Source organism: Haliaeetus albicilla, chromosome 25 (assembly GCF_947461875.1).
Source record: "Haliaeetus albicilla chromosome 25, bHalAlb1.1, whole genome shotgun sequence".
Lineage (NCBI taxonomy): Eukaryota > Metazoa > Chordata > Aves > Accipitriformes > Accipitridae > Haliaeetus > Haliaeetus albicilla.
Genome location: NC_091507.1, coordinates 22,233,005 through 22,258,389, shown reverse-complemented (window position 1 = coordinate 22,258,389; position 25,385 = coordinate 22,233,005). Strand labels below are relative to the sequence as shown.

The window sequence follows — 25,385 nt, the reverse complement described above, 5'->3', positions numbered from 1 at the left end:
CCTGCGTGAACAGCCACGGAAGGGAAAAAAAAATTAAAAAAGAAAAACCACAAAACACACCCCCCCCCCGCCGCAAAAAACGAACGAAAGAGCTAATCTGAGCTTGGCTGTAGAGTGAAACTCGGCTACTACACGGGAGCTGCCTGCGGGTTGGAGGTGTTAGGCGGGGGGGGGGGGCTCTGCCGGGCCGGGGGCCGACCCTCTCCCACCCCCGCCTTTCCCGGGGACCCACCGACCCCCCCCCCCGGGGCCCTTTTTCTGCCTGCTCCCCCCCCCCCCCCCCCGGCAGACACCGGCTCTGCCTTTCCCTCCCTCGTTCAGCAACACGTGGGGGGGAGCGCCGGGAAGGGGCAGCCCCGTGGCGGGGGGGGCAGCGTCCGAGTGTGTCTGTCTGTCTGTCTGTCTGTCGGTCTGTCTGGGGGTCTGGGGGTCCGGGTGAGTGCGCGGGGGGGGGGGGGCTGATTGGGATGAATGATGCAAGAGGAAGACGGGGGTGGAAGGAGGGGAGGAGGGTGAGGGAGAGAGGGAGGGAGGGAGGAGGAGGAGGAGGAGGAGGAAGGGGGGGGCCGGTGTTTGGAGAGCGAGGGATTAGCGAGGAGAGCCCTGACCCCGAGATCAACGGCCAGTCAAACCCGTTTACAATCACCCGGCGGAACACCGACGGCCGGGCAGCCGGCGAAAGCAGAGCCCTTGGCGGAGGGGGGAGCTTGGGGGGGGGGGGATGAAGGGAGACGCCACAGCCGGGGGGGGTCTGGGGGGGGTCAGGGGGTGGGAAGGGAAGGTTCCCCCCGTTCTGGTCCCACACCGACGAGCGGGGTTGGGGGGGAAGGTAAAGGGGGGGGGATATCCAGGGATGAGAGTCGGGGGGGGGGCGGGTCGAGATAGCTGGGAAAAACAAGCGTGTTGCTGTCAGCCGGGAAAGTCTTTTCTTGAACTCCACGCGGGACCCTCCCGGGCTGGGGCCACTCACGCGTTCAGCTGCCCCCCCCCGGACCGCAGGCCATCTGCTGCACGGCTACCGGGGGCGGGAGGGGAGGGGGGGCACACACACACGCACACCCCCCCCCCCCCCACACACACACTGCACGGGCGGGGGGAAACACATGACGACACACGCTAACTATTTTTGGGGGGGGGGGAAGAAGGGAGCAATTCTTCCACCTCGCCGCATTTTGGCTCTTCTTCTTCCCCCCAAAGCGAGGAGCTGCCCCCCCCCCCCAACACCGAGCACCCTGTGTGTGTGTCGTCCGAGCCGAAGGGGACCCAAAGGAGATGGGCCTGGGTGGGCACCGGGGGGGGGGGGGGGCAGGCAGGGACTAGGACGTTGGGGTCAAAATGAAGCGAGTCCCCGTTGGTTGGTGTTGAGGTTGGGGGTGGATGCTGCTTCAGGGGGGTGGGGGGACACACTGAGGACTGGGGCAAGTGGTTTTGCACAGCTGGGGAGGAGAGGAGCTGGAGAGCAAAGCTTGGCTTGGCTGAAAAGTCACTTCTGGAGAGGCAAGGCCAAAAGAGAGGCAGAGGAGACAAAACCTGGCGGGACGGGGTCTTGCAGAGCTCCGAGCCGGGCACGGAGGGGAGGAGGGCTGGTGTGAACGGGGACGGTTGCAGCGAGGGGAGTGGGGGAGCGGTGGGAGCCGACCCCCGTAGGGAAAGCAGGGATTATGCATAGGAGGCTGGCAGGGTCTTGCCTGCCTGCGCCTGCTGCTGTGGAGTCATGTCAGGAGGAGCCGTGAGACGGGGGCAGCCCCGACGGGGAGGGCGAAGGAGCTGAGGGCCCAGGCACCAGCAGGTACGGATGTAATGGAAGGCTTTCGTTAGCAGAGGTTGAAGGGAAAACCCTTTCAGATGCGGTCAGCCATTCCACTGTTGGAGGAAACTTTGCAAAAGCGAAGGTCGGCAAACTGAAGTTTGGAGACTCTCGGGGAGCTTTGCTGTAACAGCAGTGCGGTGTGTGCCTGAGGTGGTACGGGGTGCTAGCAGGCGACCTGGACATCCTTCCTAGTCCTCATGCCTAAAGCCAGGACAGCTCTAGCGATGCCTCTGTAAGATATGCCAGCAGTCAGTAGGAGCCGGCTGCACTGAGTTGCACTGCTGTATGTGCCGTCAAAACCTCTGGAGGTACCCAAGGGAAAGGGCCAGAGAAAAACCCCGTCCTTTAAACTGCCCGGAGCTGGGGTGGAGTGAGGAGCAGCAGCCCAGGGAAAGCGTGCTGGGCCCTGGCTTTGGGGTGGAAGCAGTGGGGCCTTGTGACAAAGAACCCCCCGCATCCTATTTACAAAGCCTTGGGGTGCCCCCGTGCAGTTTCATGCCTATCTTTCCTGGACGGTGTAATTCCCTGAAGGGAGGAGCCCTCGGAAAGGTCTCGTTTCAAGAAAGTCATTCAAGTGCTTTAGCATGGCCTGTCAGGACGGGTTTGGGGGTAAGATGCTTCATGCTCGGTGAAATCCCATTGTCCACGCTTTCAGCCCAGGCACCTCTCATTGATTTGGAGAAGACGTGTGCCACGGTTAACTGCGGCTCTCAGAGGGACTCTCCTTCAGAAAACTTAAAAAAAAAAAAAAAAAAAAAAAGGGAGGGGAGGACACAATGAAACCGAGGAGAAGCAGGAGAGCATCTGGCGGTGGTCAAACAATTGGGCAAGTGCTAGAGGGTGAGCTGAGCTCCAAGGAGTGGGAAAACGCGGCTTCAGCCCAGGGCAGGCCAGCGTGGGTTGGGGAAGTGTAGCCGACACATGGGGGACGGACCGGAGTTTGCAAAGTGTGCATTTAGGAAGAGAATAGCTTTCACCGGGAGGAGGTGAAATATAGTTTACCAAGGCGTAAAACTCCATAGCAACTAGGAACTAGCAGTGAACAAAGGCACCATACATTTTGGGCAGTATAATTTACCCACAAGGAGGAGGGGAGGGTGCGGGAGGGGTGCGGGGGAAGTAGGGAGATGTTTATTTCCTACCCCAAAATTGTCTGGCACAAATTTCAGAAGTATTGAATTCGGCAGTTTTTATTATTTTTTTTTCACTCCAATGCAGAAGTGTATGGGAAGATTGTCTTGCTAAAACTGTTGGACAGAGGATAGTTCAATCCTAATCAGATTAGCAGAATGAAGTAAGAGGCTCTTCAGGCTTGGAGCTGCAAACACAAGCAGCCCAAGGCGGGAGGAGAGACCTAAAACTCCAGGCATGGGAGTTCAAAACGAAGTATCGACACGAAGACACGATTCCGACCCGGTGCGGAAAGCTGGGGGCTCTGAAACCATCTTCCGTGCCTCAGAGTTACCTACACCCCAACCATGGTCTCCCCCTCCTGACTTACACACAGGTTACTATCTTTTATCTTTTGGAAAAAATCTTGAGTAATCACTTGATGAAGTGATCGGATTAGCTTTCCCTATTACCTTCCGTGGTACCTGTGGGTAGCAGAAGAGAGAAAGGGGCTTTGCTTTGGTTAAGTTTTTCTTTGGTTTTTGTTTTTTTTTTTTCATTATCTGTGCCTTCGTGCATTATCAGTCCTACCTTCCTCTAAATTGCTTTTCAGTCACAGGGCGGGTGAGGGCTGCGTGGTTCCCCCCCGATGTTAGAACGTAGGAAATAATGCGAAAACCAAGATGCTTGTGCAGTCGAGTCACGGTGAACACGTGTATTTCCTACCTTGAAGGACAGTAAAAAAAAAAAAAGAAGAAAACTAGGTGGGAAACGCCTTTGAAAATACACAGCTGTAGGGGAGCCGAAGCCTGCCTGTTTCAGGACGGAGAGGTCTGGAGGAGAATTGTGAATCTCAGATTCCAGAATATAGCTCAGGAAGATTAAAATTTGGGGGGGGGGGAAGAAGAAGAGCCGAACAAGGGAAGTGTGGAGTTTAGCCTAACGAACTTCTCAGCCGTGTGTCTTGAGCTGCCCTAAGGCTGAAGAGGAAGGGATACAGGCACGAAGTGCATTTTCCAAACGGGAAACTCCCATGCTCCGGTGTCACATCATTACTGACGTCTCTTGCGGAATAGCCGAAAGAACGAAGAAATGAGAGCGGAACATGCTTTCCCCCCCCGAAAGCACTTCATCTGTTAATGTTCCTCTCAGTTTCTGGCTTTCTAGCAAGGCTGAGGACGTTTCTGCTAGCCCCCCATCCAAAAAGTCCATCCAGCAGACCAACTTTGGGGTCACAGCATAGCGACAAATCCTCTCCTAATCGTTTTGCGTTGACCAGGCAGCTGGGGGAAAAGCCCCGCATGATTTTCCCGAATACAGCAACATCTTCTCGGTTTTAGGAGTCGCAGACCAAAAGCTCCCTAGATCAGTTGGACGATCACATCACCAGAAACGTTTCACAGACCCAGATATTTAAGACAAGGAAAGCGATGAAATGGCGTTATTGCAAAAGGCGTCCTTGGGCGACCAGATGAGCTATTCGGAACAATTTAGTAGGAGCTTGCTATTTAGTTGGATTATTAGTGGGTGGTTCGGGGTAGATAAACTAAACATGTTTTAAATGTTCCGTAATGCCTAAATCAGGTGCTCGGGTATTCACAGTGACGATGGGTTCCTAGTTAGACGGCTGTATTTAACCATCTGAGAGTAGCCTTAGGTGCTGAGTAAGAGAAGATGACTGCAGTTGAAAGGCAAACCTCTTTTCATGAGAAGGGCCAGACTCGGAGCCCCTTGTTCACAACACGGTCTCTGCTCCTCGGGACATTCTTGCTGACCTCCTTTGACCAGTAAAATCTAATATACATTGAAAAGAAAAAAAAAACCCAAACGTCCTTCACGCTCAAGAAAAATCTGCCAGGGTGCGGACAGCAACTGCTTCATAAATACATGTCATGGCGTCATTTGGGAACATCCCATCCTTGTTTCCTGACGTCATAATAAAAACTTGAAGAAAGGGCAGAGAACGTGTTACGGAAGCGGCACTCCTGTTGTACGGCACAGCTGGCCAACACCTGGAACGGAGCCCTTTCCCTCCCGGGACATCCCACGGCAAACGCGGCCACAAAACCCCCGCAGGGATTTGGGGTCCCCCCCCGGTGCGCACCCCTCGGTTAGCACGAACCGCCGTCTGGGGGGGGGTTCCAGGTTCTCGCCGGGGGGTGACGAACCGAAGTGGGAAATAAATGTTCCTTCAAAAAAAAAACCTCCCGGAGTTTTACGGTGGAAGACGACTGCCTTCTGCCTACGAACAGGGCGGGGGAGGGGGGGGGGGGGAAATAAAGGCTTTTTGCGTGGAAAGCGGGCAGGGGGGGGCTCAGCCCTGCCTCCCCCCGACCTGATTAAACCCGGCTAAGGCTTTCGCGGCCGTTCCTCCCTCTGAGAATCAGCCCGATGAGTCAAACGAGGTGCCAAACGTCATCTAATGAGGTGCGGGACCCTACAGCCCCCCCCGACAGCGCCCAATACTTTTTCTTACAGAAAGGGGTGGGAGCGCTCTCCCCCCCCGGGACCGCCGTCCCACGGCCGTGTTTCTCTGGCTGAGCAGGTTCAGGTCCCCGTGTCCCCCCCACAGGCTGAGGGGGGGTCGGGGTCAGCAGGGAGAGGGATCGGGCCCCCCCCGGTGCCCCGCAGGCTTCCTTCTCTCCCGGGTCCCTCCGGGTTTGGCCGGTGGCGACCGAATGGCAACTGCCAGGAGCGAAGCAGGCAGCCCGTCTGCTCGCCTACCTTCTTTTCTGTGAGAGGGGGGGTTTGGGTCATTTTGAGAGAATTTGGAAAAGCACGACTGCTTTTGGAAACCTTTTTTAGGAAAGTTGTGAAAACGCCAAGCTGGGGGCTCCGGTATTTTTGCCCACGCACAAGACGCAAAATGGGAACTGATTTAAAGGAATACCTCAGAGAGGGAGAGAAATAAATCCAGAGTCATTCAGCAGTTAAAAAAAAAAAAGGCCAGAAAAATTTCTCGTCTTAAACGAGCAGTCACGGAAGACATCTCTTTCCTTGTATCAAATGGGAGATATTTTGAAGAATTTTCCGAAACGAAGCGCCTCTGAGACGTGTATTTTCTGCTCCAGCAGCGGGGTTCTGTGTTTTGCTGAGTATCGTCGTGCCACCGACACAGGAAAAATACAGCTAGGGAAGCAAGGAGTGTTGACATAGGATTTAATAGTTAGCGACTTTCTCAAAGAACAGGTTATCTCCACCTGGCAGCAAGGTGCTAATAGGAACTAACAGTAAGAATTTTGGCACCGTGCAGAATACTTTCTGAACTTGTAAATTAACATAAACTCAACCAATATTATTCTCATTTTGGAAACTTTACAATACAATTACTGCAGACTACTAAGATCACTCCACTGACCCTCAACCATACGACGCAGATATTGCCAAAGCGAATTCCCTTATTATTTCTCAGAGCCAACACTCGTTAAAAGGAGAATGCAGCATCCCTAATTTAAACGTTAGTTTTCCCGGGGAAAACAAAAGAAAAAAAAAAGAGGAAGAAAAAAAGGAAAAAGAGAAAGCAAGAAAAAATGGTGGTGAGCCGTCTTTTAAAGTGAAAGAAATTTGAGAAGTCTGTAGGAAAACGGTCTAAAGGTGACTAGACTAGTGTTGTCTCTTGTCCAACCTGCAAGTCTTCTGCAGGTTATTTTTCGCTAGTACAAATGTAATTTAATAGGCGAGATGGATATTGTTTCACTTTCAGCTATCTGCTCTATACTCCGGTCTCATTCTACACTAGATGATTACCTTACTGTCCTATATGCACAATTTAAAGGGAATTACCTATTACTTCAATTATTTGTTTCTTATCAACTGATGTTACACTACAAGGATTTGCATTGAAAGGACACAAAGAAAGAGCAAGTCATGGCACATTGCCAAATAAAAGAGTAATGTTCTGGTGAATTTAGCCCAAATAATTTACTGCTATATAAAAGTGGAAAAGTGGAAGGTGAACCCTTTGACCAATAAATCTCTTCTGCATGTGAAACCCTTATCTTGTCCCCTCCAATATATTCCTCACTAGGAAGCCATCATCATTGGCTCTGGTTTGTTATTTGTAAACCTTGATCTTCTGCACTCGGTGTCCTAAATATGGATAATTAGCATCAGTTTATCACGCCTCTGCATATTTTCTCTTCTCTCCAAACATGCATGCTTCTATTGGCTGCCATTCTGTCACAGAAGATTATGGAGACAGATTGCAGAGAATGAATGTGCTAAACGAGATTAGGAAGGAATAGAAATAGCAACTTGGCCAATAAATTCCTCGTGAGAGCCTTATCATACAATTACACGTTGACTTGTTTCACACTCTCCCAGCCTCTTAATCCAACGCCCCCACCAAGAATAAAATTTCACTAATTTCTGAATTACTGCATATCCTCATGACTTGTCACTGAGAATGGCTGGAAGAAGCAACACGGTCGAAAATAGCACCTCCAACTTCCAAAAAGCAGAGAAACTTTGCAGGCACGGAGGTGTGCCTTGGAACCCTTCGTGGCCGGAGGTTTTGGGCGGCCGCGGTTTGGAGGGTCGCGGCTTCAACGTCACCGTGTTCCTCTACGCTTTTACCCCCTAGGTCTTTACGTTGGGGGTGACGTCATCCTTCAGGGGGACTCGGGGGTCCGGACACGGTGGGCTGATGCTGCTGAATTCTCTTGGGCGATCGTCTGCTGGGCAACGGGCTCCCACCGCGGAGCCCTTACAAACTCATCACCCATCCACCTGCGGGACGCTCCTGAAAACGCGCTAATTGCCAAGATGCCACAAGCAGGAGAGCCCGGGGGGGGCAAAATCCCGCCCAACTTAGGGGAAACCTCCACCAGCTCTCTGGAGTTAGCTTTGTCCCTTCTGCCGCGCTTATTTCAGTGTGGGCGTCAAGAAAACACCGTGTCCGCGGCGGAATTACGAGGCATGGCAGCGCCTCCAGGTGCCATTTATTGCAATTTATGAATGGTGTGACAGTGTCGTTCCCAGTGTAGAAGGACGTATGGGGAATAAGAAGTCCCGAGGTGGGAAGATGAAGCCTTGCCCGGTTGCTCTCTGCTCTCAGATGGGTGCCGCAGTGCCCTTGCCTTCCCGTTTTAGCAGATCGGAGGGTATTTTGCGGCATTTCTTGCCGTGAAAGCACTGCTTCGGAGAGCAAGGTGTTTGTACAACTCGACTAATTGTTTCCCCTCATCAGCGCCAACCTTCAAGCACACACAGGCTTTCAGAACCCGGATGAAAAGTATGACGAAATGGTGCTACGTATTCCGCCGTTGCTTAGCGTCACTCCCGCCTGTGCAATCAGATGCTGGGAAAGTTTTGACGCAGCGGTACGCGCCGCAAGCGCCAAGGATGCTCAAAAGAAGCGGATTCCCTCCAGCGGGACCTTCCCTGCGTGGGTTTTTCCCCGGGGTGGAAGAGATCCAGGCGGCAGAGGGGCGTCCCCGCTCCCCCGCACTGGGGGCGGCGGGGGGACCCCGGCTCTGTCCCCAGCTCGGGGGGAGCCGCCACCCGGGGCTGTGGCAAAGCCACCCTGCGGGTACCCGAGAGCACCAAGTGCCCTGTGAAAACTTCACACCTGGGCCCTCTGAGTCGTCATCAGGCGGGTGTGCTGGTGGTGGTGATGGTGATCTTATTTTATTATTTTATTTTTAACCCGCCCATTGCTTTTCTCTTAACTCTCCCATGGAGTTTTGCTTGGCACTCAGTCACCTCTGGATGGAAACCGCCGTTGAGGGTCACCTTCACCCAGGGCCTTAAAACCACACGGGTGCAGAAAAGCTGGAGGTGACAGAAGCGTGACCTGGCGAGAGGGCAAGGCAGCCCCGCTACCTGTTTGCTGCCACAAAAGCCTTTGCGCTCACCGCATAAAGTAAAGAAATTAACACCGCTCCCTGATTTCCTTCCTCCTGTTCTTGTTATACACGTAGGCATGCATGCATATTCCTGTGCGCGTATACGCGCGCACACACATATATAGATATGTATCTATATGTACACACACTTGGCCGGAGTGAATTGGTTAGCTGCATCGGGGAGAGAGGCGCTTGCCATTAATCTGGGAACAAACCGCTAACCTCGGTGACTGGTATTTTAGCTTTTCTTTTCTCGCTTCTCTCAGTGCGGGGAGAGCAGTAAAGCTTGTGTGGACTGATTGTGAGGGGCTCTGCTGGAATTTGGCAGGCCAGGGGCTTGGAGAGAAGCCCCATGCTGACTCCTATTCAGCGGGCCAGTTTTCTGCGAGCTTTGGAAGTTTCACTCAGCCGTGCACTCAATGGCTTCACAAAGCTGATTACAAGCTTCAGCGCATTCCTGAAGGAGCCAAAAGCGACGCAGGTGCAAACGAGCCGAGGGAGCCCCTTATCCCGGTGACAGAATGGGACAAGCTGGGAAAGGCTCGGACCACACAAATCCAAGGCTCACCAGGCAGCAGCGAGCCTGCCTTGGGAACCGGGCATCATTATCCGCTCCATTCAGCGGGGACCCGGCGGCGGCAGCGGCACGTCCCGGGGCTGGGGACGGGTCCCGGGGCTTTCCGTCCCGGGTGGGAGCAGCGTGGCTTCACCTGACCCCCCCCTTCCCTTCGCTTATTCAGGGACCGGGGGTGCCCCGGCCCCCCCCAGCTGATTTCTGCCCCCGCAGCTGGGAGGCTTCAGCCCGACGCCTGAAATACCTCGCCGGTTTTTTTCCCTGTTGCCCCGTCACACACGAAAAGCCTTTCTTCCCCCCCCCGCGTCCCTCTTCCCCATATAAACACGGTGCTTAAGGGTCTGTCTGGAAATCCAGCACAGAAAAGGCACTGAATCGAAATGGCAGGTTTCCTCCCGATTGAAGTTCTCTAACAAACACCCTGGTTTGAAGACCGCCTTTAATTCCCGAGAGAAATCAGCCGAGAGCGCACCCCCCCTCCACCCCCCCCAATTACCCCAGCCACCCGATTCCCACAGGACCCTCCCGCACCGCCAACGCCGGGGCGATGTTCCGAGCCCCGGTGGGAGCAGCCGGCGGTCCCGGCCCTTCCTGTCCTCCCCGGGGGGCCAGGGGGTGGCGGGGAGCCGGGGGGGGGTCTCGGTGCCGGAGAGGGTGAAGCGTGATTTCCTTTAACTGGGGGTTCTCGGGGGGAGTTCCTCTTTTCCTCTCTCCTAGCCCTTCCCCTCCAGCCGGGAGAAGAAGCTGCACTTTACTTCGCTGCGAAATTAATTACGGCCCTTCCCCGCTATCAATTACGGAGGAATCAGCCTTTCCTAGGGAGAGGAGAAATAATCAAAAGGCTTTTCAGCCTTGGGGGGGGGACCTCGGACCGCCGAGCACATAATGCGGCAAGGGGACTGCCGCGCTTCTGGCCGCTGGTTTCATATGCAAATGCCGAGCTGCCTCCAAGTTATCATTATGGCTTTTTATTTTTCTTTTTATTTTTTTCCCTCCTTCTCTCTCCCCCTAATGTTATTATTGTGTCGGGGTTTTAATAGCCACATGCTCTCCCCTTCCCTTTCAGCGAGGTTTCCTTGGCGATCAGCCGCGCAGCCCCCCGCCCCAGCGATCCCCCTTCCCTCTCCCCCGCTGGAAATACCAGCGGCCCGGCCGGGCAGCTGAGAGATTAAAGCGATCCCCGGGCCCCGGGGCTCGCCCTCCGCAGGAGCGTGGCGTATCTCCGCCGTGGGCCCCCCCCCGGGTCCCGTGTCCCCCCCCAGTTCCACGCTGGCGAGATGCTGGGGAGGGTTTTTGCTTGCGCGGAGCGCACCGCCTGCGAGCGGTTGCCTTGGCAGAAAGGTGCAGCTTTCTGATGTTCTTTTGTCTGATAACTAATTCAAGTTAATGCGATCTTTATGTAAAGCTAACAGCGGATAATTGTCTATTTTCTCGCCAACAATCTCCATCACAATCACTTATCTGGAAACCTGCGGTTGTATTAATCGTTATATTCCCCGAGATAAGCGTCTCTCGAATTATCAGTAAACACTGGAGGGAAATTAAACAAACTCCAGAGCCACTTAAGTTTCCTCGGCAGCTTTTAACCCCCTTCTCCGGGGAGGGGAAAAAAACCCCGACCGCCCCAACCTGGGACAAGAGGAAAGGGGTGTGTGTGGGGGGGTGAAACAGTGCAGAAGGGCCTGAACTTTTGGGTAATTTTGAAGAGCCGAGTCCTGCCCACCGCCCTTCCCTTCCCTCCGAGGTGCCCGTGCTGCGCGGGCAGGCGCGCACCTTACGCCCTGCTCGCCGGGGGGGGTTGTGTGTGTGTGTCGGGCTTTAGCAGCCCCTGGGACCTTGTTGGCAATTCTTGTAAATCATGTAATTAAGTGCATTAGTCGCTGCAGGGGAAAGACGAGCAGCTAGGAGAGAATACGCCGGGAGATGAAGCAGAAGTCGCGGGGCTGCAGGTCTGCGGTACGAGGAGGAGCGAGTTCTGCTCCCTTCTGCGAAATCACCGTATTAGCACAATTATTGGCAATATTTATACTAGAGAGTGAGCTGAACCCCAGGAGGGTAACGGAGTGTGCGAGCGAGCGAAACTACTGTGGGAATATATTTTACTGCTCAGATCCCATCAGTTCCGTTAGGTGTAAAGAAATTATAGCAAATTGTGCTGGAAACCCCTCCAGGGAAAACATACTTGTATGACAAAGATTTTGTCTTTTTGAGATGAAGTCAAAACATCGGTGCCAAGTGAAACTCATTTTAGGGGCCGCTGCCGTGTGTGTGTTTACTCGAGTACCTGCGTGGGGAGGGAAGGGGGGGGAAAAAAAAAAAAAAAAAAAGCCCAAACCATGACATTTGGGCCAGCGGGGAGTTTGCAGCTTCTCCCGGGCAGGGGGGGCTGCTCCAGCCAGGCTCCCCCCGCTGCCCGCCGCCCCGGCTGGCTCACGGCTCTTCCTCCGCTCTTTGCATCTCTGGGAGGGTTTTCCACGTCGAAAGCGCTTTTATGAACATTAACTAATTAATCCTGGCACTTAGTTACGGAGCAGGCACCGAGGGATTTCGAAACTCGCCTCTGCGATGAGCTTTATTTATTGTCGCCTTATGATTTTTAGGGAGGGAACTTTGATTCACAAAGGCTCCCAATGGCACGGCTCCCATCTTAGCCAGGGGAAGGTGAGGTCTGGGATGGAAAAAAAAACCCCAAACAACACCCCAAAGCCCCCCAAAACCCAAACCCGCAACACAACCCAACACAAACCAAACCAAATACCGCAACGAAACACACAAACCTCCTGTTACTAGTTTGTGTGTCAAGGCAGCATATTTCCAAATACGATCAGTTTCTTAAAAAAAAAAAAAAATCCTTTAACTGCTTCAATTCTCGAACTATTTCTCTTGCGCTAAAAGTTCCCAGGGTAGCTTTTTCTTATGGCATTTGAGAATCATCCCACTTCATCTCTCACCTGAATCTTGTCATCTGTGCCATCTTGAAGTGATCTGGGAACAATGCTGGTCCCTTGGACAGCCCAAGCTGGTCAATCAGGCAGAACAGACTATGCAAATGGAATGGAAAGGCGAAGCGATGGAGAACAGTGGCCCCCATTGTCTTGGGCATTTCAAAGCGAAGCCCAGCTGCAGCAGGCGTTGCTGTCTCGGACCCTTGGTTGCTACTCTAATGTCATCATTGCAAAACATCACATTTTGAAAACTCTACAGTCTGAATGCATGAGCAGCCCTCTGCAAAGATTTCACTTTGCCGTGACATCTTTCGAAGTCACCAAAAAAAAAAAAGGGAAAAAAAGGGAAAAACCCCCTCAACCCAACAACTGGGGACTAGGATCCCAGCCACATTGCCCTCTCACATCCCTCAGTCCCTTTCCCCGCGCTCCTAATAACTGCGGAGCGGCTGATGCTAAACGCCTTTTGCAACCTTTTGGTGAATGCCTCGCCTTTCTTGCTGGTTTTAGAGTCGAATTGGATGATGATTTAAGTTGCCTTTAACTTATTTTCTGTCGGGTCTCTTTCAGGCACTCTAATGAGCTAACGCCGAGGAAACGTCGCTGTGAGCAGGCAGGGAAGTATTCACAATCGCTTCCAAAACTTCAGAAACACGGGGTTTTGAGAGAGTCAGGCAGTGTCTTTGTGAGCGGTTAAACCAACAGCTCAGCTGGGTATTTACGGGTCCGTTAGGAGGTTTTTTGAATACTCGGTTTCTTAATACACTCATGCAGTTGTCGCTCCTAAATATCGCTGCCAGCCCTGCTTCCCAGCACTGGTCCCAAAGTTAGCCCTGCCATGAGAAACGAACTTTCACTGCAGTCAAGCTGAGGGCTGTCAGCTGATTAATGTGCATTTTCCAGGGACTCAACCATTGCCCATGTTTCACTTACCGTTCCTTTTCATTTTCTTTTGTCTGTAGGTGACATTTGTGATCACCATGTGGTGAGCAGAGGAAACTCCCCTCTCCTCCACCCTCATGTCAGGAGCCTGCGCTCAAGGAGCAAAGGTCTGTGCCACTGGTATCTTAGTTGGGGGGGTCACCTTTCCCTCCTCCCCATCTCTTCTCTTGCAGGAATTAGTGAATCCAAAGCTTCTTCTCCAACAACAGCCTTACTCTAGTGATCCTACAGAGATGGATAATGTCATAGCCAGCCTCAGAGGCTGCCTAGTTCATAGGCGGAGCGGTCGCATAGTTTAGTGGTCACCCTTGAGTGTGGACGATGTTTAGCGTTCATGCAGGAACAGAGAAGAAAGTTTCATTGGACTAAGAGAGCTGACCTAAGAAACTCTTAATTACATTCTTTGCAGGACCAAGAATAATTCAGTGCTGCTTTCCCACTCCTTAAGCTGGCTCTTTCCCTTTTGCTTGGGTAATGCATTGTGTAATAATGTCACATAAATTACAAAGGAAGCAAAGGATGGAATTATTTAAAACTAAATAGTTATCCACTGTGATTTGATTAGCTTCCTAAATTTAAGTTTGCCCCTTTCAGAATGCAGTGCGTAAGAAGGAAGAGATGAGAGTAGTGGGCGAAAGCAAAGAGAGGTTGAAGTGAACCGGGCAAGTAAACTACTGCGTAGGTGCCATTTCATCTTCTGGCTGGAAGTTTCTTTCCCCTCACCAGAGAGAGTTTACCAAGGACAAGTACTGGGTTAAAAGAAAACCAGTTTTCAACCGAATCGGCCTCTTGGTCAAACGAGTAACAGCAGAAACTCAGACTGCTACCTGCCTCATACAGGTGTTTCAACAGGGACGGTATGCACTGTAAGCACCCTTCCCTGCCAGGTGTTTGTTAACAGATGTCTCCAAGGCGCTTTCCACTATCGGTTGACCACCCTAAAACTTCACCTATTAGACAAAATCTATGCCCTAGGAGGTCTTGGGCATGCTTCAGGTACCCTTCGGGCCCCTCACTTGCTAACTTGCATGCAGAAACCCGGAGGAAAAGCCATGTTGTGCGGGCAATGCCTACACAGAGGACACCAGCAATGCACATGGCCAGGGGCCATATGCCCTGTCTCCCTCTAAGTGGGTGCATCTCCGTCTGGATCTCTGCTAAAGGGCTTCCAGAAGGAGGTTGTGAAGGAGGAGGATGCAGCAGCTTTCGAAGAGGAGCAGCGACACCGTGGAGGTGCTGCCGTGGGGCTGCGCAGAGGCGGGGGGGTCCCTCCCCTCTGTGGACACCGCGGTTCCCGCTCCATGGTGGGATGGATGACGTCCTCAGGGCCCGGGCCACGGGTGGGGGACAGGGGTCCACAAGGTCACCCCACTGCCCTCGGCCCGGCCGTGCCCCTCTCCCCCAGCAGCCCTATTCCCGACCCGTGTTGCCCGCCGGACCCCCCCGCTCCTCCGCAGCCCACCAGCCTCACGCCCCAGGGCTGGGAGCCCAGAGCTGGGTTAGCCAGCCCGCGCTCGGGCTGTCCCCCCACAGCACCCAACAAGTTCCCATCACCCCGGGTTAACGGGCTCGGCTCTGCCCGGAGGGAAACGGCCCCAGATCTGCCCCTTGGGCAGGGTGCTGGGATAAAACCAGGGACAAGCCCCAGCGGCCCCCAGTCTCCCCACCAATGGGAGCTAATTGGGAACAAGAGCAGCTCCTCCCTTGAGTTGCTGAACTTTGCTTTTCTCTCACAGCTGGAACTTCTGCCCCTTCCCCCCTACCAGCCCCAGCCCTGGTACATTCAGGCACAGTTATCTCTGCTCGCGCACTGACTGTATTTTTCATGTTTATTATCATCCAATCCAGTGTAGTGCCATCTGGCACATGCACGCACGGGGAGGAAGAAAACCATACATTCAGCAAATGGAGCATACAGGGTTTAGGTTTTGTTTTGTCTTGTTTTTCTTATTCTTCCAGTTTCCATTTAAAATTATGCGGAAGGGATAGCTGAGAAAATCACCCTCATGAAAAATGATCAACCCCCCTCCCCCAGTTAGGAAATCAAAAATTACGGGAGAGCGGTGACGCCAGGAAGGGACAAGAACACCCCTTCTGCTGAAATACAGTTTCTTCTTTTCCTGCTTCTGTGTTTCATTTCACCTTGTGCTCAGAGAAGGAACAGAATTACTTCAAAATGTTTGCGTTAACTCTTTTTACCCAGGATTTATTCTGGTCTTTCAAATAATTATTTTACTGTAAGGCATGTAGTTTAAGCAAGCAATACGTAACAAACCACATTCCTCCGAAGCACCGGAGCACTGCGAGTCACCCTGAAGTCCTCGAAACCTTTACTATTTTTCACCTATTTTAAATATAAATGGATGTAAAAATACATCTGCAGAGTAGGTGTAAAAAACACACGTAGTAGTTTCAGTGAAAGCTAGCACCTATCACATTGCCACCTTAATTCAAAGATAGTTTTGTAACAGAGTTGTGTAATCAAAGCGTTTTTCTTCCCTGATAATTCATGCACTGTAAGATTATCAGTGGAGTTGCCCATGGAAAAGGTACTACACAATGTACTGTATTACTTGATTCATTTTCTTTCAATTTTTACTTTAATTTTGTCTAATTACTGTATTGTGATCTAAGTCAGCAATCTTAAATTAACTATCAACTTAACTTTTGAAGAAACCCTACAAATGCATGATAATGATGAAATTTAAATTACTTTTGGTTATTGTGTAATGTCTACACCACGGAAAAGCAAACCTGCAGGTATTTTAATTCTGTTTGCATATATAGCATTGTGGTTTTCCCGTTTCATTTTTCAGAGTAGAATTCTCTGCCATTTCCAAACTATAAAAATGCTATTAAAAAAACCTGCTTGGGGTATTTTTTTTTTTCCCCCTAGATTGAATCATAGGTTTGATGAAAACGTGAAAGAAAATAGTTCTGGGGACTAAATTGTCAGCTACTCAGATTTCTCCAGAAAAGCAACTTGTTGTTTTACAGGTATGGATGCAGAATGGTAAAACTGTTCTCTGATCCTGCTGAAACAGAGAAAGACATTTCAGTGTGGTTGATACAGTCCCTGTATATTGAGCTAGATTCTGGTCTCACAGCTGTTTAAAATCCAATATAGCCTTTGCTCAAGCCCTGATCCAAGGCGAAGTGATGTCACTGTCATGACTTCAAGTGGGCTGTGGATCAAGGCTTTTTACACCACTATGCCTCATGCCGCTAGGCTGAGAAAGGCTATTTTTACTACAGCTTTCTTTTCCTGTGAAATCAGATTAGTTTGGAATGAATTAGAAATACTTGAACAGAGATGCTCGGGGTTGCTTTTTATGACAATACTTTTAATTTTAAATATTCCTTACAAATACAATTTGATAGCAAAATAAAAATTTGCACTTTCCAGTATATTTCCACATATCTTTGATTTTGGGGTGAATCGCACTTTACTTTTACATGCATGTGTTCATTGCCTTATTTCTGGCAACAGAGCATTGCAATTTTTATGTAAATAACAAGCAAAAAGGGAATCTATTGTAAAATACAATGTATGACAAATTCATTGAAACAAGCAAAATAATTTAAATAATGGTTATTCAATAAATGTCAGGAAAGCAATCCCACACCTTCGCTGATCGAGGCTGCTATCTAACTTGGAAGAAAGCGATCAAGGGAGACTTTTTATGCAGTAATATATGGAGCCTGTTCCAGTTGTTAAGCACATAATTAAAAATTCAGCAAGTCTTACCAAAGAGGGTCATAAACAACAACAATTAAAAACTCAAATCTCTCTCTGCTTTGTATGGCACCGTGTTCAGGGAAAAAAAGTGTGTGGTTTTTTTGGTGATGACTCAGATTAGCTCCAATTGAACTTAGCTTTAACTCTGAGAGCTGCAAAGTGAAGCAAGCAGAACTTTGCCGCTTACTGCTAGAGGTTGTTTTACTTAAAAAATGGTAGAGTTGCTATTAAGCATTTCCAACAAAAGAGGTACAAAAGAGAAATCAAAGTGGAAGAAACAGTCAGAATAGTACAAGTATAATGCAAAATCCTTATGTGTCGGTAAGGATTAACAGGTAACAAAGCAAACTCGAATCTACCCATCGCTTTTCTTCATCCTATGTGCACCGAAGAAGTTGAATTATAACAAAACCTTGTCATAAATGACCTTAGTTTTCAGAGTTTACAGTGTTTCCATAAATATTATTAATTCAAATATCCAGAATCAATGTAGTTTGGTTAAATGATCTATAATCAGTAAAATTTGAGCAGTGATCGGACAGCGGCAGAACGATACTTCCATACGTTGAAACTATCTTGTGCCACTCATGTGAACTGAAATGGCAGAACAGACTTGCCTCATTAAACTGCGTCTGGGAAGACAATATGTGGGGAAAGAAACCCCATCATAATTAAGCATCCCATCTAGATTATCATATTAGTGTTAGGTCATTATAAATGGGGGGTAAGTGAAGCAATGTTTCTTTTCAGCTTTGAAAATTTTAAAGGAATTTAAATGCTTGAAAACGTTTTCCAGCTCACCTACTTTCAACATCAAGTTTAGCCCCTGATTTCCCTATTTATTCCTCTAACTCTCCTGAAGTGGCCTTCAAAATGCGTACGCGTGGATTTATTGTAAACTTCGCTGCTGCAGCTTCACTGTGGTTGTTCTGATCATTTCAGGACAAATGTGACAGTTTAAACTAATGACTGAACCTCTATTGTGTTAGTGCTGTTTCCTGGTTATCTAGTTATTATTTATTTCCTGCTTGTTCTATTGTTTCTTGCCTTACGAAGACTCCTGTTTGCTCTGATAAAATTCCTTATAACATGGCTGCAACACCAAGGGTTGGGTAAAAGGGGTCCTCTGAACGATAACACAAAGAGCGTATAAAGAATCCATCACAGCAGTCAGTAGTATAATGCAATTTATTTTCACTAGACATCCTCTTCACTACTGGATTAGTCACTTCACTAATGAGCAAATGACCCATAACTCACAGGAGTGGGAACTTAATGTGCAGGTCTTGCCTTTACCAGTGCAGATGAACTGCAGCGTGCTCACCATTGTGCAATCACTTAATATTTATGGCTCCTTCCCATCTTTCTCGGGCATTCCATATGCCATGGGAGTTTCAGGTGGGTGAAAAATGCAGGACCCGATGGCAAAACAGATACTGGGCTTCATATTTTTTATTGTTCCAGAAAACATTAATAAAAGATGCCTCTTGCATCTAGATTCCACCAGGAGCCCATAAGCAGACAATGAGCTGGTTTTAAAAAGCGATCTTTGTACCTGCTAATACATTCGAGATGCTATTTTCTACCACTATACACTAGGCATCTTTCGGATTTATTGTCCAGATCTCACTTTAGCATGACTTTAAGCTTAAAGAGAATTTATCAGGTCATTCACTGTATGAATGCAGCTTGTCTCCCTGTGCTAGGAAAAGTTGACACTATGAAATCTAAAAAATTCTGAGTTTGTCAGTAAAGGGAGAGTTTACAGTTTCAGTGGAATCAAAGAACTTGTGAGATCTTGGTTTTAAATGTGATTTTTTCCCCCCTTTCCTTAATTTCACATATTTATTATATGTATTTATAGAGCACAGAAATCTGAGTCTATGATTAGTAGCTATTAACAACTCGGAGTTCAGAACCAAATTCAATCAAAAGTATAAAATAGTCAAAATTTTGAAGTTGGTGGATCACCCTGTGTGACCAGGGAAGCAGAAATGGAAGCAGAAGTACCTTCTGTACCTCATTTGGTAAAGAATGGTGACAAGATTTCCATATCCGGCGTTATTTTTAACATTTTAAAGTAAATTCTAGGACTCATTTTGTACACTTAATCCAGAAATAGTTTCCTAGACCCAAAATAACTTTTAGCTTTGATGATAGGGCTGAATCTCTTCTGCTGAAATCCCCAAGATAAATTTATCTCCAATTTTACACCCAGCAGATCACAGAACATTTACCTGTCTGACACAATAAAACCAATGGTAATTAGAAAGATTCTAAGCCTTTACAAATATTCTAAGCCTTTACTCACTCACACATAGGGCCAGAAAGCAAAATTGTTTCTGTTTTCTCAAATCCTAAATAAGACCCTGGACCAAATCCCACTGAAGTCAACGGTGCTCCTTCCGACTGACTACTGTAGATCTGACATCAGGACGTACCTGCCATTCTCTTCTGTTGTTCTGCATCAGCGATGGTTTTGTGCAAAACCTTGGATAAAGTATTGCCAGCGGCTCTCAGGATAGATTTAGCTGAGCAGTAAAATGGAACGATTGGCCCGCTGCTGTGTTATGTATTACATTTTATTGATGTAGCAAGTACTATAGGTGTTAGGTCTATGAATACCTCTGATCTTTCCTGAATTAATTCCTCTTTCAAATCAAAAGCCTGTGGTTAAACTGGAGTATACTTTGGAAACCTGTTTTATTTGGAGAATTTTCAGGGATAAAAAAATCCACCACAGCCTTCGGTAGACAATTTCAGTGGTTAGTTGCCGTCACCATTAACCATTTAGGCCTTTTTTTAGTCAAAATTTGTCTCGCTTGATCTCCCAGGTGTGCTATAACATGTGTTCCTTTGTCTGCTGGGCTGAAGAGTCCTCTACAGCCATCCTTCTGCCCCCATATAGATACTTACGTGATCAAGTCACCCCTCAACCTGGGCTTTAATATGATTTATCTAGACCGAGTGCCTTCTCTTTCTTCTACATACACCACCAAAAACGCTTTCCAGTCTTTTAACCATGCCACTTACTCTCCTCAGAAACCTTTCTAACATCCGCTAGGTTTATAGCAAGGTGTTCTCAAGCAGCTACACAGAATTAAGACTATTTTAAACCTGGAGTAGTGGCTTGTGTTAAGTTCTTATTAGAATTATATTAGTCATAAAGGCACTAGAAATAAATAGCAACAGCTGTAAAAAAAAAGGTGACATATCGGCTGGTACTTCAGGGTTAGAGCTTTAGGGAGAGGGCCTCAATGGGAAAATAAAAGGTATTTGTACCTTCAGCACTTACAAACATCAGCCGCTTCATTTTGGTTTCTAAACATAGGCGTAGGAGCCTGAGAAGAGGTGCTGTTTCATAATCTAGAAAACTCCTCCATTTATTTATTTCTATAATTGGTTTAACATACTAAAATTTTCCATGTTGCTTTGGGTGAGGGCACCATTCTTCATCTTGCTCTTGCAAGGTTGCCTAAGGTTTGTGTCCAATCTTAAGGTCACTGCAGAGACACGGTCAGAGGACTGATCCCAGTGAAGTTGATAAAGCACTTTCCTTGGGGGCAAAAGCAACACATTAAACTTTATCGTAATTGCATTTTCTTTGGAAAATTATGTTGTTATAATTCAAACCTGCTCTAAGATCTCCAGTGCAATTGCTTCAGGAAAATGTTGCTATGTCATGTGAAGAGGCTTATAAAACTTATTTTAGGTATTTCAGCCAGTAATTGACAGTCGGTAGACTGGTCTATGACACAGATATTTCATGCAATGAGCATTGCATGAAATTTGCATTTCATTGCATGAAATTGGCATTTCTCACCCAATCACGCCGGTGTTTTATGAAGTTGTTCTAACAAAAAAAAAAATCCTGTCAAATTTGGATGAGTGAAATATTCTACTTTTCTCTGTTTTGCTGAAATATGTCCTACCAGCAAGGCAAGGAATACCCCTGTAAAACTGTATATCTGTTCAAACAAACAAACAAACAAGCAGTCCAATGTGTTATTTAAGCAAAAATGCTCAATTGCTTAGTGGTCTCATGATCGAGTTTTTCTTCTAGCCATTTCTGTCAGGCTTTTTACTTCTGGCTCTGTTGGTTTTGTTCATGCTTTCAGTCTGTCACTGTTTTGCACACTCCTCCTGTTTTTCTCTCTCCTCCTGTTTTTCTCTCTCCTCTGTTGCCTTCTGCCTTACCAAGTCCATGCGGGATGAGCAGAAACACCGACTCCTCTGACCACCATGGTTTTTGAACACAGGGGTTTTGTGCGCTAGATCGAGGTAAGGTAGGGAACGGCTGAGATCAGGGCTATGTTGTTTGGTCAGAGAATTAAAAAGGAAACGACCGGGAGAAAGAAGGCAGGACTGAAAATAAATCCCGACACAAGGGAGTTGAAGAAAACCCTCTCTGTTGTGCAAGTCTACAGTCAGTGCCGGAGGGCGGACTATATATCTGTGCGGTCCCCCCAAGCCCTCGTCCTGCCAGGGTAATGTCTCCCATTTTACAACTTCAACGCCGCGCTAAAATTGTAGCAGGGTTTCGTAAGTCGGTTCAGTGCACGGCCATTTCACCTTCCCTCATCCCCCCTCGCTCCTGCGAGACGCGTCTAGGGTGCAGCGACAGCCACGAGTCAATCAGGGACGGTTCTGATTGTAAATGCCTGCAATGGTATAAATGACAGTGCCGAAGGAGATTATATTCAGAGCCACATACATGCTGCAGAGGTCCCACCTCGAGATTAGCCTAAAATACCACCCAGATCTCGAGGTCCCTCCCAATTAGCAGAGCCAGGCAATCTTCCTGACACTACAGAGGCAAAGACGTATTTTTAGCTCAGTGCCGTGCTCTCTCCCCTGAACTCCCGGAGCCCCGCTGAGCCGATGGAGTCCCAATCAGTGGGCTAGCTCTGATGCTGCCCCTTCACAAAATTGCCTGTAAAGCCAGTTCAGCGAAGGGATCTGTAATGAGCTCAGCAGCTTGGGGCTCTCAGTAAACTGCCGTGGTGAAGTGAGTTCATGGCTGAAACACCAGCCCTTTTATTCATCAGTAGCACATCAATTAGTAGTTTAACAGGCAGAGGAAAGATCCAGTGAGGGTTCATTTAATGTTAGGCTGATCGTAGTCTGTATTTGTGCTAATTCTGTCAAGTTTTCCACCTTTTGGTACTTGAGGAGAGCTATTTTCTTAATTCCCCACACTACAAAGAACCTGACAGCCAAGTTCAGTTTAATGTATAGAATCAAAATGTAAAGATTACTAAATAAGAAGTTAAAACAATTCTTCTGACAGATTGAACAATTCAGGGAGAAAGAAAAATGTCCTAGGGTCCTGTAGGATTCATATATGATTGGTGATATTGTTGTTATACTTACGGTTCTGGTTTATTACTCTGAGAGAGCATTAAGCATTAATGATTTGCATTATGCAGGAAACACTTGTGAGTTAATCAGTGCCTCACGTTCTTCAGTGGTTCCACCCTTTCTTTATTCCTGTCTTACAAAGAGCTGATTTTATTACTTAATTAGTTCCTCTGGTCAAGGACTATGGACCCAAGTGTTGTCAAAGTTAGCAGAAAGAAACATCTGTCCACTCAGCCGGAGTTCTCTCCCATCAGCAGGAGGGATGGACAAACAGTTGATGGCAAACAGTATGTTCACCAAACGATGGGCTATTATTTCACACACCGATTGGAACAGTTTAGGGTTTTTTGTATTTTGTTGTTATTTATAAGTATTCAAGAAATACTTGCTGGGAACATATTTCAGCCAATTTCAGCCTATCGCGCGCTGGATCTGTGCCCCTTCACTGTTCATGCTTGCTGCTTTCCCAGAGTAACTAGTTCCCCAAGTCACACGGAGTTGTTTCTTGTCCATTACTGGTGAGTGGAACTAATAAATAGAGGGACGGAATTACAAATTAATTTCTGCTTTCTCACTGGGACACAGAATCCCCTTTTCCTTGTAGGTAAGCACAAGCCTACCCAGCTCAAGCTTAATATGTGATATTGGAAGTTCAAGGTTCCTGGGCCCTTGATTCCCTCAGAAAAAGAGAAGGTTTTATTGAAAGTCAGCAGCTATAGTGAATATTTCAGATTTTAATTTTTTTCTGATGTGCTGTTCCTAGGACTCTATGATGGGAAGTCACAAGCTTAAGACAAATTTAATATCCATTCTCACTCATTAGGGTTGTAAAAAAGTCTTATTCTCAAATATTTCTTTGCTCTGTTCTCAGGTAGAAAAAGAACAAAACAGTTCAGAACTTTCTGCTATCCCTATTCTTTAATATACCTGCATAATCACTGCTTCTTATGTTATCTTAAAATGCATTCTGGGGATCAACTTCAGTTCTCCTGACATCTGCCTCGTGACAGAATGCTGACACCTTTTTCTGCTAAGAACCCCCCCACGCCCCCAGCAGTCTCTGTTGTAGCCCATCAGTCAGTTTTACTGGGCTGTACAAGTATCTCTGCATCTCTGCCACGTGCTGGGGCTCCGTAGAAATGCAGCTTGGTCTCTCCACCTCAGTCACCTTTTAATGGCTCAGATTTTCAACAAACACTGCTGTATTTCTCAACAGTCCCACTTGTCTATGTTTTCTGAGACTAAAATAGTCCTCTCCAACAAAGTGATATTATATTCCATATTAATGATGTTTTCTTTCCATTTATTACATGCCTATTACCCTGATAGTGATGTATTTTGTGTTTTCTGAAACTCCTCTCTCAGAGTTGGTTCACCTCTCTGACCCGTTCTTCAGTCCACATGTCTCACCCCACGAGACGCCTGTCGCCTGTGAAGTCAAAGCTTTTCTCTCTGTGCCTTCAAGGATCTGCATCGCTCGGTTCCTGCCTTTTCCCTAACCTCCCAGCTAAGGCTGGTCAGAATGATTGTCACACAGGGGGTTTTGCATCAAAATACATTCTTTTTTTTTGTGAAGATGGCTGAGTTATTGCCAGTGAGAACAAACCTGAATGTTATAACCTTGGAAACCGTCAGAATATAAACCTGTTGCCAGTGGCCGTGTCTGCTCCCACCCATTGTCCCTGGTGTCTCCTTCCTTCTCTGCTCCCCAGCAGATGTCAGATCCAATACCCATTTTATCTTCCTTCTTCATAAACACCTATACTCAGTCTCCCAGACCAGCCTTTATACCAGGAATGTTATTTCCCAGATGCTCTAAGTACTTCACTCTGTGTTTTTTCCTAATTCTCCTCCATTTTAAGAGGAACAAGTAAGGAGGAAGAGCTGACAAAGCAGTCAATGTCTCATTGATAGGACTCACCGTATGGCTTTCTTATTAGATCCATGGTCCCAATGCTCCTTTCCCCCTCCCATTCACCCTTCATGCTCTTCTGGGGAAGGAGCACACTGTGACTTCTTTGGGCTTTTTCTGGCACGTCTTTCACATTTTTGAGTCACTAAAATATTAATAAATGTTATCAATTATATAATATAAAATATAATAATATAAACACATGACAATGACATCTACTAATGCAAGTAATTGCATGTGACACGTATATATATAAATCCTCCTCCTGAACGGCATGACCAGATCTTTTTTTGCTCCTCAGGCCTCTTGGGAGGGGTTCTGAGGGAATTCATCGTTATGAAAATGATGCCCACACAGTTTTGTCAGTTTTGCATAAATGCAGAGCTACCAAGGCTTTGCTTGGTTCTTGGTAGGATCTTTGCTCCATGGTGCTGTTCCTCACTGCACTCCCTCCCAAACTAAACCCATATATTAATATATTCACGAACTGAGTTACTTTGGGTCCAGTCCCCAGTTCATGGACAGGCAATAGGAACAACTGCGTGGAATCCCGAGACAGGGAAGGAAGATGTTGAGGCGACCGCAGCAAAATTGACCCTATTTTGGAAGGACCGGTGCCTTGCACCCTCAGAAGCCTGATGCTGGCTGCACCGTTGAGGTTGCCACAAACATTTGCCACCCACTGTGGGTCCCTTTGCATTTTCTGATCTGGGAAAGACACAGCTCAGTCCCTGCCAGTGCCTTCCCAGCACAGTTCCAGCTGCGACCACGAGGAGCAACTCCACAAGGCTCTTCTGCTGCTGTTGTATTGACAAGGGAACAAGAAACAGCCACAAATTCAGGGAAACAACAGGATATGGGCTGCTAATAGCAATACATCCCCCTATACGTCCAAGACAGAAAATCTACAAGTAATGGCCTTCATTAAAAAAATAGACTTGTGGTGGTTTTTCCTGGTGATAACCCTGCATCAATAAGTCAAATGAGTGCAGGGATGAGGCTCCTTTGCAGAGCCCTCAAGAACTGAAGTGTCGGTGCCAGCCTGATGCCAAAAAGGGTGCCCGGGGGCCAGCCCAAGCCTGGCAGTCAGCTCCTTGGGACTGTCTTCCTCAGAGGCTGCAACTGGTATTCAAAAGTTGCATTCAT

The 25,385-nt window shown here is 48.1% G+C and overlaps 1 long non-coding RNA gene across 1 annotated transcript in view; it reads left to right on the top strand.

The window, feature by feature from the left end:
- The window catches only part of LOC138681952 (uncharacterized), a 401,827-nt gene that overhangs the window by 367,218 nt on the left and 9,224 nt on the right, over window positions 1-25,385 (top strand). The window contains exon 2 of the long non-coding RNA XR_011322185.1: window positions 13,248-13,334. This is a non-coding gene — a long non-coding RNA (uncharacterized lncRNA). The remainder of the gene's footprint in view (window positions 1-13,247; window positions 13,335-25,385) is intronic.